Source organism: Nycticebus coucang, chromosome 7, assembly GCF_027406575.1.
Source record: "Nycticebus coucang isolate mNycCou1 chromosome 7, mNycCou1.pri, whole genome shotgun sequence".
NCBI classification, from domain to species: domain Eukaryota; kingdom Metazoa; phylum Chordata; class Mammalia; order Primates; family Lorisidae; genus Nycticebus; species Nycticebus coucang.
Window position 1 is genome coordinate 3813263 of NC_069786.1, and position 13264 is coordinate 3826526.

At 44.6% G+C, this 13264-nt stretch overlaps 1 protein-coding gene across 2 annotated transcripts in view; it reads left to right on the forward strand.

Moving 5' to 3' along the window:
* Positions 1 to 13264, forward strand: part of CSMD1 (CUB and Sushi multiple domains 1) — a 1787407-nt gene that overhangs the window by 1527486 nt on the left and 246657 nt on the right. The window lies entirely within an intron of this gene.

Here is a 13264-nt window from a genome sequence, read left to right on the forward strand (position 1 = left end):
AAATGGTCCTCCAAGGAAAGAGGAAACACTCTTGTTTTCATGAGCGGTCATGCCCAGTGAGGCGAGGACCAGAGAGTGACCTAATGGTGGGGAGCTGGGGCCTCACAAGGCCAGTCTGCCTGGGCTGCTGGTGTCTCCCCCTGCCCTGCAGGGACAGGGGCACTGTCTGCAGGGAGGTCTGATAACCTGTTACATCAGCTGCTCAGGGAAGCTTCACGGTCTGCTTTAGGGAAGATGGGAGGAGGTGAGAAGACCCTTGAGCTTTATTTTTACAGTATTGTGTCCTGAGCCCTGTCAGCAGTAAAACAATAGTGTCAGGAAATTCGGTTCATCATAAGATGGGGACGGGCCATGGATCTACTTGGTTATATATAAAAAATTTAGAAGTTTCAGTTCATCCATAAATATCTAAACTTGGCTGCGAGGCAGATGTGGGTCTCTACTTAAGTATAAGACTTACCTTCTGGCTGCTTCCTAAGCTGGTCCCAGTTCCAGGTTCCCCAGTCACCCTGGGCTGACTCCTGTGTGACGGGTCTCTGCTCTTGCTGCCGCCTGCTGAGCAGACGGGTTTTAAGGTGTCTACTCTCCACCTCCCTTGCAGAAGTGTCCTCCTGCATTTTTTTCTCACCCTGGGGCTAAGGTTTCAAGCAGCAAATAAAAAAGAGTAACCTCTGTTGAATTTGAGTATGAAAACACATTTGCACACTTGAACTATTATCTCCTAAAGATAAGTTCCATCTTTGCTGTCCAGCTCACGTTTAATGAACGGTTTCCTAAGAAGGAAGAGTGGAGATATTCTGTGGAAGTTCACCCTTTTAGTGCTCTTCAGATGGCACCATGTAGAGACGCCATATAATTTCGTAGCACACAAGGGCGGCTATCATCATAAAACAAGTGAAATTTGCACACAAACACATTTAGGCTCAATTTATCTCTTGGCAGGTCTCTGGCAAGCCACATTTAGGATTTACATAAGAAAATTGACTTAGGTCAATTTAATGCTTTAACAGGTTGCTAATAAAATTGAGGTTATAGTCTGCACAATTTCTTTTTTACCTCTGTTCCCTGTGTTTTCAAGCAGTCATCTGCAGCATGTGCCTGTGGAATAGTGTTATTATGTGGTGGTACAATTGTCACTGGTCTGTGGCAAAAATATGAAAGTACGTTTGCTCTAGCTATCCTGCTTCGGGGAAAAAATCCCTCCACTTTTGATTATGTCACTTTTGCTTTTTGTCGTGATATAAAATTCCCTTTGTCTTCTGCAATGGTGGCTAGATTAGATGGCAGATTTGTGATTTATTGTCCTTATTTGGCAAAACAAAATGTTGATAAGGTTACGAGGTTATGGGGTTCAGTTCATTTATCTCCCCTTTCCATTCCATATTCTCCTGGTACATTCTTTCATAGATCTTATATTTTAGGTAGTTATAGGTTCACCACAAAACTGAGGTGAAGGAATTTACTGTAAAATTGAGACCACTGCAGAGAGTCCCCATGTGCCCCCCACCTGACATGTGCACAGCCCACCTTACTATCCACACACCCCCAGAGTGGGGCTTTGTCCCCATCTATGAACCCATATGGGGTGAACCATTATCATCAAAGTGCATTGTTTCCCTAGGGCTCAGTCTTGGTGGCGTACCTTCCATGGTTTTGAACAAATGTGTCATGACTTGTACAATGACACCATTGCAGTGTCACTCAGAGCCTTCCACTGCCCTGAGCCCCTCTGTTCATCCGCCTGTTCATCTCCCGTGGTGATAGGTGTCCAGTCGTCCTCCACGTCTTTCCATGGCTTGAAGGATCATTTCTTTTAAATACTGAATAATACTCTAAGACCTGGATGTACCACAGTTTATTTAACCATTCACTTACTGAAGGACGTCTTGAATGTTTCCACAGTTTGGTAACTATGTGTAAACCTTCTCTGAACATCAGTGCACAGGTTTTTGCTCAGGACATACGTTTTCAAATCACCTGGGTAAACATCCAGGAGCAGAATTGTTGGGTCAGATGATATAAAAGGAGGCTTAGTTTTATTCCGGCCTTTTTTAATCATCCCTGAAAAAACACTTCTTGTGGAAACCCAGAAATCCCCTCTTTTCCCACATTTTCTTCATAATTCTTTCTTTTCAAAGGACATCATCCTAATGTCAGTTAAAGAATAAGACCGCTTATTATGTTTATTTGAGGAGCATAGATATGTTTCTTGTCCTCATATAATTAATTAATATGTTATTTTTTTAGGAAGCAATAAACATGAACACACCCGTAAAAATTCCTACAGAAATGAAAGTTCCTTAATTTTCTTTCATTCACTTTTCTCTGTGTATTAATTTGAAACATATAAAATTGTCATTTCTGTAGGTAAAAATGATTGAATGTTGGTAATTCCGTAAGGTTTAATGTAACACTTGGATGTGATCCATGCCCCTAACCCATTCCTACTTAATAAATCCCTCGGTCTAGTACATACTTTGAAAAATACATTTTAGGGGAGAAATTATAATGTTGACTGTGAGGTTTATTATGAATGCATTTATACAAGATTGCATTTACAAGTTTATTGAAAGTAAAAAGAAAAAAAAAATACAAAAGCATAGCCTAGGCTGTGACTCAGGAAATCTGGGTTTTTATCTTGCTGTCTTATGTGATTTGGAGGCACCTTTTCTCTGTGCTCTTATGGCTTTATTTATGAAATGAAGACATGTTCTGGTTTCTGTGGACATTTCCATTTTTTAAAGCTCTACCTTCTGCCCTGGCTCTTCCCTTCACTGCTCAGGTCCACGATCTCCCTCTCCTCTGTGGCTCTGGGCAAACCTATGTGAGCCCCGGCCTCTCAGGGATCTCCCAGTAGTGCGTTCCTGGGAGGGAGGGGGTCGGGGTCCTGGGCCTCAGCTCCCTGTCGCAGGGTCTCTGGGAAGGCTGTGCCTCTCCATCAAACCTTGCTGCTTTGCTTAAGCCACCGCACTACATATCTGCAGATTTCTAAACCAGGGTTCCCAGACCCACCTTTATAAAGAATCTGCCCCAAACTGTCCTGTAGGAAGTGTGCCATATTGCTCCTGCCAGGTCCTGAATAGCATGATTCTACAAAGAACGTTGGCAAGCTCATGAAATGGCCACAAATGTGCCCCCCTCTTGGGTATCTGAGTGAGTGTGTGTGTGTGAAGGGAGCGAGAGTACACAGAGTCGCATTATATTCAATGCTGTTAGTGGCTCCCCTGTTGGCACAATGATAGGAAGTTCAATATCAGTCTATTTGTAGAAGCCTCTTCCTGGTTTTGATTGCCAGGGAGCTCCGTGATGAATTCAGGAGTCCTTTGAATTCAGGAGGGAGAGTGAGTCACGCCCTTTGCACTAGGCGTGACTGTCATTCTCCCTGCAGGTCAGGTAGCACAGAATTCATCTGGACAGCCACAGAAACCCACCCCACAGTGATTCTCTCTGAGGATTTCAGGCCTCAACCCACAGACGTATCCTGACAGCCCCAAGGCCCAGCACTCAGGGAGCCAACTCGGATCACCCACCCACTCCCCATGAGATGACGTTAGGCTACTCTGGGAGCCAGCAAGAATGGGGCTGGTGTCTCCTTATTCCACAGGACACTTGTTAAAGGCACTTCTGATGGTTTGCAGCATTTCCCCCCAAACTCTAAAAAGCGGACGCCCCAGGGCTTGTCCTCAAGCATCTCCTTTGTTCTCTGTCATTGTTCTCCATTCAGGAGGGTGCAGCCAGCCTCGCAGACGTCCTGGAGCATCAGCTGGCTCCCGGACACCTCTGCTTTGATAGGGACATTGGAGCAGGCACTGCACTGCCCTCCATGTGACCAGACCACCTGTCCCACCTCTCCCAAACCTGGTCCCCCAGAAGTCACCCTGGCTGGGGAAGTAGGCTCCGTTCTGCTGGCTGCTCAGAAAAAAAAGTTTGGAGTCCCTTTATAGAGCTCTCTGCGTCTCACAGCCCACATAGAGTCCAGCAACGAATCCAGCAGTGTCCCCGTGTCGAACAGAACCCAAATCCAACTAGTTCTTCCTGCCTGCACCCCCTTTCCCCTTGGGCTGGGGCATTTTAGGTCTGCTGGGCCACCCTGGCTCACTTACTGGCTGTCCCCCGCTGAGCGTGGAGCTGGGCGAGTCTTCTGTGAGACAACTCAGAGCACACTTCACTTCTGCCTAGAGCTCTTTACTGCCTTCTCCTGGCAGCCAAAGAGGTTTCTGATGCTCCAGTTGCCAAAATAAAGACTATAAAGCAATGAAGGCTTCCATGATCTAGGTCCACAGCACCCTCAGTTACTGCCCTCCGCTCTGAGACCCACGTAAAGGCCTGGCAGGCTGCAGACCGCTATCCCTGCGCCCCTCGGCTTTGGTGCATGTTCCTGTAACACACTCCGCAGGCCTTTCTAGTGTGGCCACGCCACCCCTAAGATTCCTTTAGCATAGCCAGTCATGGTGTCACCTCCATCCTCACACTCGATGTTTGTACTCCTGTCATAATGCTGCAGCACAGCAGCTCTCAGCCTGCGGGTTACGGCGTTGGGACGGTTGAGAACCACTGCTCCAGCATGCCAGTACTTCATTTACAAGCCACCTGGCTGAGTTACACGTGGGAAGTGTCTTATAATATCTTTCTGGAATATTATACGTAGTTAGTGCTTAATTTTATGCCCAAGAGTTCCCCCAAAACCACAGTGCCAAACAAGCCGTATTCACAGGCAGAGTTCCTTTATTGAAGAGCCAGCCGGCGACTGCCTCACACCAACATAGGGGTTCAGAGAGCAGCCCGAGTGATTAAGGGTCGGGTTTTTAAGGCTTGGTCTGCATCCTGGTTGACACGCGGGCTGCCCAGCTGCATCCGGGTAGGTCAGCAAGCATTGTACAGAAGCAGAATTTTGCAGTTAGTTAGTCATATATCTTTGTTTCAGTACTTTTCCCTTCTGGTATTTCTCAAAGGTCAGTCCGGGGACAGTTGGTACTTCCCAATCCGTTTCTCAGGGAGTTAGTCAAGCAAGAAGTCAGTGAGCGCTTTCCCATCTATCTTGGGAGTGAACCAGACTTTCTCCATTTTGTTGAGGGCTTGCGGCCCAGAAATTTGCCAGGAGTTAACTGGTATTTTTCCACCTTAGCCTAAGCCTAATATAACAAGGATTTGCTAATTGGGTAGGATTAAAAAATGTCCAGGTCAGGGTGGCGCCTGTGGCTCAACAGAGTAGGGCGCCGGTCCCATATGCTGGAAGTGGTGGGTTCAAACCCAGCCCCGGCCAAAAAAAAATGTCCAGGTGTATAAATGTTGAAAATACTCATACGACTTCAATTATGTCACAAATGCCACTGTGTTTTCTATAAATTGGATACTTCATCACTGACTGAAGAGCTCAATTCAAAATTTTTAATAGTTTTGTCTTCCCTAATAAATATTTAAATGCTGTGTTTTAATAATAGAGATTCTTTCACCTCTGGATTGATTTCTATCCAGTGTTGACCAATAGGTGATAATAGTTTTTATATAATATTTACTGTCAGAATTACTTGCTGCCACTGGCTTTGTTTTGAACAGGAAAGGCTTTTCTTGTCCTTTTAAGTGTTGTAATTCTTTGCAAATTTATTTTATTCTTGATTACTTGGTACTTTGATACCAGGTGTAAACAAAGCAGAATATGTTCATTTCATAAAGTTTGCTGCCCTTCATTTATTTATTCATTTATTTATTATTCCTTTTTTTTTTAGTCTCACTCAGTTGCCCTGGGCTTGAGTGCCGTGGCATCACAGCACATAGCAAAATCAAATTCTTGGGCTCAAGAGATCCTCTTGTCTCAGCCTCCCAAGTAGTTGGGACTATAGGTACCCACCACAACACCTGGCTAGTTTTTCTACTTTTACCTTTGTTTGGGCCTGTCTCAAACTCCTGAGCTCAGGCAATTTGCCCACCTCAGCCTCCCAGAGTACTAGGAATACAGGTGGGAGCCACGGTGCCTGGCCCTATTTTTCTAATCTTTTTTTTGAGACAGAGTCTCACTCTGTTTTCCCAGATTAGATGCCGTGACCTTCCCTTAGCTCAGAGCAACCTCAGACTCCAGGGCTTAAGTGCTTCTCCTGCCTCAGTCTCCTGAGTAGCTGGGACTACAGGCGCCCGCACAACACCCAGCTATTTTTTCTATTTAATAGAAATGAGCTCTTGCTTCTGCTCAGAGTACTATCCAACTCCTGAACTCAAGTGATCCTCCTGCCTCAGCCTCCCAGAGCACTGAGATTACACGTGTAAGCCACCCTGCCAGTTTTTTTTTTAAATAAGAATAGTTTAACCTATCATCTGATAAATTTATTCATTTTATTAAAAGAAATGATTGTTTTCCCACTTGCTTTACGGTAATCTTGGGATGGGAACAGTCACTGGAAACAGCACTCACTTAGCTCCCCCGTGTTCCCTGACATCGCAGCCGTCAGGGGGGTGTTTTCCTTCACTTCACTGTGAAGAACAATTTTCTCCTGGAGAAACGTGCACGCAGGATGCTCCCGAGCCATCCAGCCCCATTCAGGGTCTCCTGTCCTGCCAGCTCTGCACAGCGTGTAAAACAGGAGGACGTGAACTGACTACTGCCATTATGTTAATTGTAATTAGCCTAACACTTTTCATTAAAGCTTAATTACCATTTAATCATGCATGAAACGCAAGAAAATGGAGTTCAGCTCACAAAACTGACCTGTGCTCTGGGGGTTACGCAAACGTCAGCCAAGTCTCCCGTGGCCCCAGCCGTCGGCTCTCTCACCCGAAGGTAAATGGCTCTGGAACCATTTTGTATTCTCAGATTGTGTGAGATGGGTTTTCCTGTAAATAATGGTGGCACCTTGGCAGCCCAGGACATCACTCCCTAATCGACTTTATTGACAGATAAGTTAATAGGTGCATTTTCATTTTAAAAAACTCATTTGCTGTTTATAATGGGAAAGGACTTTGATATTGCCAATTCCTGGACAGGATGGGGCAGTTTTATGGGAGAGAACCAGCTATAAACCCACGGCCGATGGCCTGAATTTCCATGGAAAGGCAGCACATGGCAAGTAGAGCTGGACTCAGTAGCCCTCTGCCCTCTCAGCGCCCTCCTCAGGGACTGCAGGGAACGGGCCACACGCCTTTATGGTCAACCATGATGAACACAGACTGGGGACCCTCCAGAACACAGGACCTTGCATCGGCTGTGCTTCCCCTGTCAGAGACACAGGGAAGAGGTGCTGAACTGACTGGAAGGAAGGTGCCCGTGTCCTTAAAGTTCTATGTCTTGCATTCTGTGGGACGTTAGGATCTTAGCTGGGATTCATTTTCTCTGATATTAACAAACCTACTAACAAATGAAAGCAAAGAAACAAGACAGATGAAATGGCGCTTCTTCACTCTTGGTTATCTAGAATACTTATCATCACATAGGAACTTTATCAGTAAGACACTAGCTGGCGTAACATCCTGGAGTGTTGGCCAGACCTCAGGTGACAGACCCACCCTTCCCCAAGACCTCAGCATGAGAACCCAGGAAGAGGCAACATTATTTTAAGGAGATTTCTTTAAAGAAAATATTCCCGCATTTAATTGACAGAATTATCAAGATAAAGGTATCATTTGGAAATAAACTCAGTAATGAGAACGTAGAAAATGCTAGTCACTGAGAGAAATACTGAGATTAACCACTTGACCACCCCTGAGCATGGGCAAAGTCACCTGGGCTTGTCAGGGTCAGATAAAACTGGTGTAAGGATGGTGAAGTCACGAACTAGCCCCTCATTCACTTGTTTGTGTTTCAACTCATTCATTCACCTACCAATACCCAGCTCTTTCTACCGTGGTGCTGGGGTCTCCAGTGCCGGATATGGAAGGTGGAAATTGTTTGGTCCTCGTTAACCTTCCATGGAGGGCAGAACAACAAGGAAGCTCACATGTGTAAGGGTTATTGCTCCGCAGAAGCCCTGGGCATCCCAGGAGAACCCTCAGGCTCTGGGGGTCTGGCCTCTGCCTCCTCGGCTCCTGTCCTGCCCTGCCTGAGCACCCTGGGTCTCATTCACTCGCCTTCTACCAGCTCTTCTGCAGGGCACAGGTGTGGCCACCCTGTACCCGGAAATCTGAGCCGAGAGATATGAGATTTAAACTTGTGCTCTTGTGTGTGTCTTCTGTTTGCAGCCCTGAATCCTCCCTTGAGGCCAGTCCTTTGCTTTATCTGGGAGTAATATTTGCTCCCAGTAAACCTGGTCCTGGGCTCTGGCACCTGCCCCCAGTTCTCCCACTGCCCTGCCCAGGCTCCCTGCTCTCCCCTGGAATGCAGGGCCCTCCTCGACCTGCTCCCACAGACTCTTCCTTACTCACTTCCTCTTTCCACATCTTCACCACTTTCCTCAAGTCATCCAGCTCCTCACAGCCTCTTCCACACGGAGCAGATGGTCCCACATCACAGTCCAGGAAGACAAGGCTCGGAGGAGCAGGGCTCCATTCATTTCTTGGCAATGGACAGCAGACGCAGGGCAGCCCCTGCACCCCCACCCTGCTGCCCTGCAGCTGGCGGGCGATGCTGACCCTTCCCAGGGGCCGCCGCAGGGGCCCTTCCGCTGGGGCTGAGTCTCACTCTGCCTTCCTGCATTTTCTGTGTGAACATTCTGTATGGACTCTCCCTGAGCAAACCAATTCTTTCCCAGACTTGGACAAAGATTTATAAGGTGATAAGGTATCTATGCTCAAGTTGTTGACGTTTTAAAATCTACCATCTTTCGCATTCAAATGTCCCTGTCTCCTCCTCCCTTTAGGACATAATTCCAACAAACAGACTGTGCTCACCAGAGCACGCCAGGACCGCCTGGACTTCTGGTCTGCCCTCGTCACCAGCAGCCACTGATCTTGTAACTGTGGGAAATAAGCCCCGGTCTCAGCCAGCCCTCCTTTGGCGCCCATAATCAGCTCCTGAGACAGCCACAGTGCTTTTGAAATTGGTTTTTGAGACCCTCCCTTAGGTCCTTCCTGATGCAGTGGCTGCTCTGGTACTGTCCCTTTTCTAGTCTCATCCCCCCCCACCCTGGAGGTGCAGGTATCCTGGGGGATTGGGGTTTGGGGGTGGGGTGTTTGTCCTAGGACATCTGGTCTACTCTCTGTAGTACTTCCTCTGAGCAAATTCATTTTTCCGCAAACATGGACAGAGAATCCTCAGGTTAAAAATCTCAAAAACCTTGATTTGGAGCTCCCTCCTGCTGTGTGACTTTATATGATAACAACTAGATAAGCTCATCTGCATATCCTGCTGACATCTCAAAAATAATATGTGCATAACCGCACCTCTCCCCATGTCCCATTGCCAAATAGCTGGTCGTGACTTCCTGTGAGATGATGTCCCCAGCGTGTCTTTTCACTGCAGGGGCTGCCACATCGTCCAGCTCTGCACCCAAACTGGACACCAGCCTCCAGGGCTGTTCAGGCAGGTGTGATTATGTCAGGCGTCCATATGCGCAAACCACAACTGTTTTGAATGCTGGCCGGGAAATGGCGCTGGAAATAACGGCCTCAACACCAGTTTTAAGGAAAAGCAAGTCTGAGGATGCCTGGAGATGGCTTACACCAACTCAGGCCCGTAGACCAGAGAATACAGCCCCTTCCTGGCCTCTTCAGGTGGTTTTTATTAGTTTTTCAATGTGTTAACCAGTTTGATGAAAATATTTCAAATTGTATATAAACCATGATGGCATTAATGTACACAGCTATGATTTAATATAAATAAATACATAACTAAACCGTGCATTTGCAAAAGATAGGGTTGAAAGGATCTCAAGTTTCCAGGAAGGCTGGATAGGGAGAGCCAGTGTAAGGGGCAGGGGGTGGTAAACAGTTGGTGGTGTGTGGGAAGACAGGGGAGGGAGAAGCCAGTTCTATTCAGGTAGGGGAGTAAATGAGGTTTCTAGTTTAAATACATATTGGAAGAGTTTAATCCCTCCCATCTGTTGACTCTCAAATGCATAGTCCATCCTGACCTGGTTGTCTGGAATTTCCAGATTCTTTTCCTCTTTTCTGATTCTAAAGAACCCCCGGAAGTTGCCCCCTTGCAGGTGTTTTCCCAGTTACCCCAGGACTGTCTACCTGCCATGTGGCTGTGTTCCTGCATCATGTCTGGCCCATGGAAAGCCATGGCGGAGGCAAACCTGCTTCAGGGAAACCACAACATCAACAAAATCGTCTCTGGTTTCTCACTAATGTTAGAGTAAAATCCACTGTCTGCCCCCGACCTCACAATGGTCACCTGGGGCTTCTGGCCCCTGCTGCATTCTCCAGCCCTTCTCCACTTGTCCTGACAGATTTTTCCTGTTTGGAGCGTTCCCGTGAGCCGTGCCCTCTGCCTGCAGCCTGCTCCTGTCTCGGGGCCTTCAGGTGCCACCCGGGTGCGGTCGGCGCTGCTGCTCTGACTCCCCAGCCCTAGGAGTAAATAAGAACGTAGTTTATATGATTCTTACGCTTCCGCCTTCATAATATTCACCACAAATTATTTTGACACTGTTGGGTTGTTACTGAAATCCTCGTACACAGAAGCCGCAGAGACTTTGTACTAATTACGGCGCTTGGTGTCTCACGTGTGACACTGAACAGGATCACGTCCTCTCTTGTTCTTTCCTTACTTCTGTGTATAGATCTGTGTTTCTTTTCTGGATATTTCTTATTTTTTAGTGATTGGTTCTAGGGAGAATCTGAATCCCTGGAATCAATTACTCATTATTTTTAATATCCCTGTTCAGTATTTTCACACTTCTTAGGATGGTTCCAAACACAAGAGAAACCACTCCACAGATGTGTGCTGAGTTGCATTTTAAAGCAACTTTCAGATGTTACCCTCAAACAACTCACATGCTCATTGAGGAAGTTAAAAAAATATTCGAGGTACAGATGGCAGTAATAAACTTGGCAATATCTAGTGTTATTAAGGACAACAGAAGTTGTCCAGATGTTGGAAATACTATCACCGGGTACAAGAAAATATACATGTATATATATTTATTTCTCTATGCTATATAAAATGATCCTAGGTGCGATGAAACTCATTTGAACTATGACGAACTGTGTAACAATAGAAAATTCCAATGCACATCCACATAATATTTATAGAATTTTTAGGATAGACAAAGCAGATGCACCGTGTCTCACCTGGGCTCAGCCCCCTTTTTCTCAGCGTGTGTATTGTAGTCTATTAGAATCCCTGGTTGTTTAGGTTAAATTAGGTCTTAGACTCTTTTTTTACTGCCCCGAAGCTTTGATGAGGTCTGTCCTCAAAGGTGAGGGAAACAAAAGCACTTTGATTTATATGTTTCCTCACAATGTGGGTGCATGTAAGGGGACGTTATTCATTCTCAGTTCCAGAGACATATTGACTCAAGGGAAGCTTTGGGTGATAAATGTTCCACTCTGTAGTTCTCAAATTAGTTTTTCTCCCTCTCTGGCCTCCCAATCACCCCACTCAATTCAAACTGACAGTGGTAAGATTCTCCTGACACAGGTGGGGTACAAAGGCACATGGTGAGTGAAGCTTTAACTCAAATGGGGAAAGACTGTACACAAGTAAGTATCACTTCTTCCTGTTAGGGAGAGACCAGATCTCGACATTGTTACCACTACCTGAGGTTTCTGCAACATCCTGAAATTGTTACCCGTTAGGGCCTTATTGATACTGAGCCGGTGAATTTTCAGAGAATGTTTAATGAAAAGTGTGATAATTCCCTCGGCACCCGTAGCTCAGTGAGTAGGGCACCAGCCACATACACCAAGGCTGGTGGGTTCGAGCCCGGCCCGGGCCTGCTAAACAACAATGACAACTGCAACCAAAAAATAGCCAGGTGTTGTGGCGGGTACCTGTAGTCCCAGCCTCTCGGGAAGCTGAGGCAAGAGAATCACTTACGCCCCAGAGTTTGAGGTTGCTGTGAGCTGTGATGCTACAGCCTCTACTGACATACTGAGATTTTCCCCACCCACCCACCCCCCCAAAAAAAGAAAAAAGGAAAATGTGATAATTGTTTCCTCACCTCAATAGATTTTTATTGTTCCTACCTATTGGAAAGTAGGGAGTCAGTTTAATGGTTACTGATATGAATAAATGTTTAGAAAAGGATATTTGGAAAATGAAGGTTGAAGTTTTTAATTTGGTTTTCATTTTCATTTTTAAAGAAACTAAAATCTCTTTGAAAAACTGAATTGAGGGACCTATAGTTTTATGAACATAGGAAAAAAAGAAATTTACGGTACATTCAAAATTTATTATCATTAATAATAAATAGTATACTATTTTAAATATCAAAGAGCAAGCATACTTGGTTTTCACTCAATGTCTAAACTTCATATAATGAAAGCAAAATTGCTATTGTTAGAGAATTCCTTTATTAAAGAGAACTTAGTTTAGTTCACAACACAGTCTTAACAATTTAATTGAAATAAGTGATTTAATTATCAATGCTATGGGTCTATTGCTAATATATATTATGGTGTGTATCATCTAATTTGAACAATCATATGGTACTTATCTTCAAAAATAAACTTTCATAGCTCAAAAAACATTAAAATATTAATGTTGCAATAAATAGAATAGTGATGACTTACAAGTGGTATCTAACATGGGCATTTACTATATACCAACAGTATAAGTATAAGACTTATAAGACTCTTTGAGTTAGACTGAGATAAACAAAAACCATTTACATAAACAACATGTAAACATGGAAATTAGAATATAACTACAAAACTTGATTAAGTAAGAGAAAAGTATAAGGACAGTTATTACAAAAAGTAACATCTCTAATTCAAACATGAAAATTTCTGGGGAAGGGAGTTTATTACCTAGCTAAATAGCAGTAATATACAGTATCAATAATTTTCGACTATTTTTTGTATTTTATTTGCCTAGCATGAAACATTTCCATGGAATTCAGACTGAATTTTTGCTTGTAATAAAATTCACATTCCTTGCTGTACGAAATTAAAGTGATTGATTCATTTCTGTTACATACTGAAATTCTGTAAATTTTAGAATTCATGTAAACTTATGTTTGATAGCTATACTTTATGACACAATTTCATAGCTACTTGCTAAATATCAAGATCATCAAAGTAAATTTTTCACTTTGAAATATTGCAATGAACTCTTGAGGGACAGACAATCAGAGGTATTTCATGTTTTCTTGTAAGAGTGGGGCTATTTCTGTGCATACATCTGTTATCACACCTGTGTTTCCACTGACAAACTAAAGTCTCATATTTTCAGAGG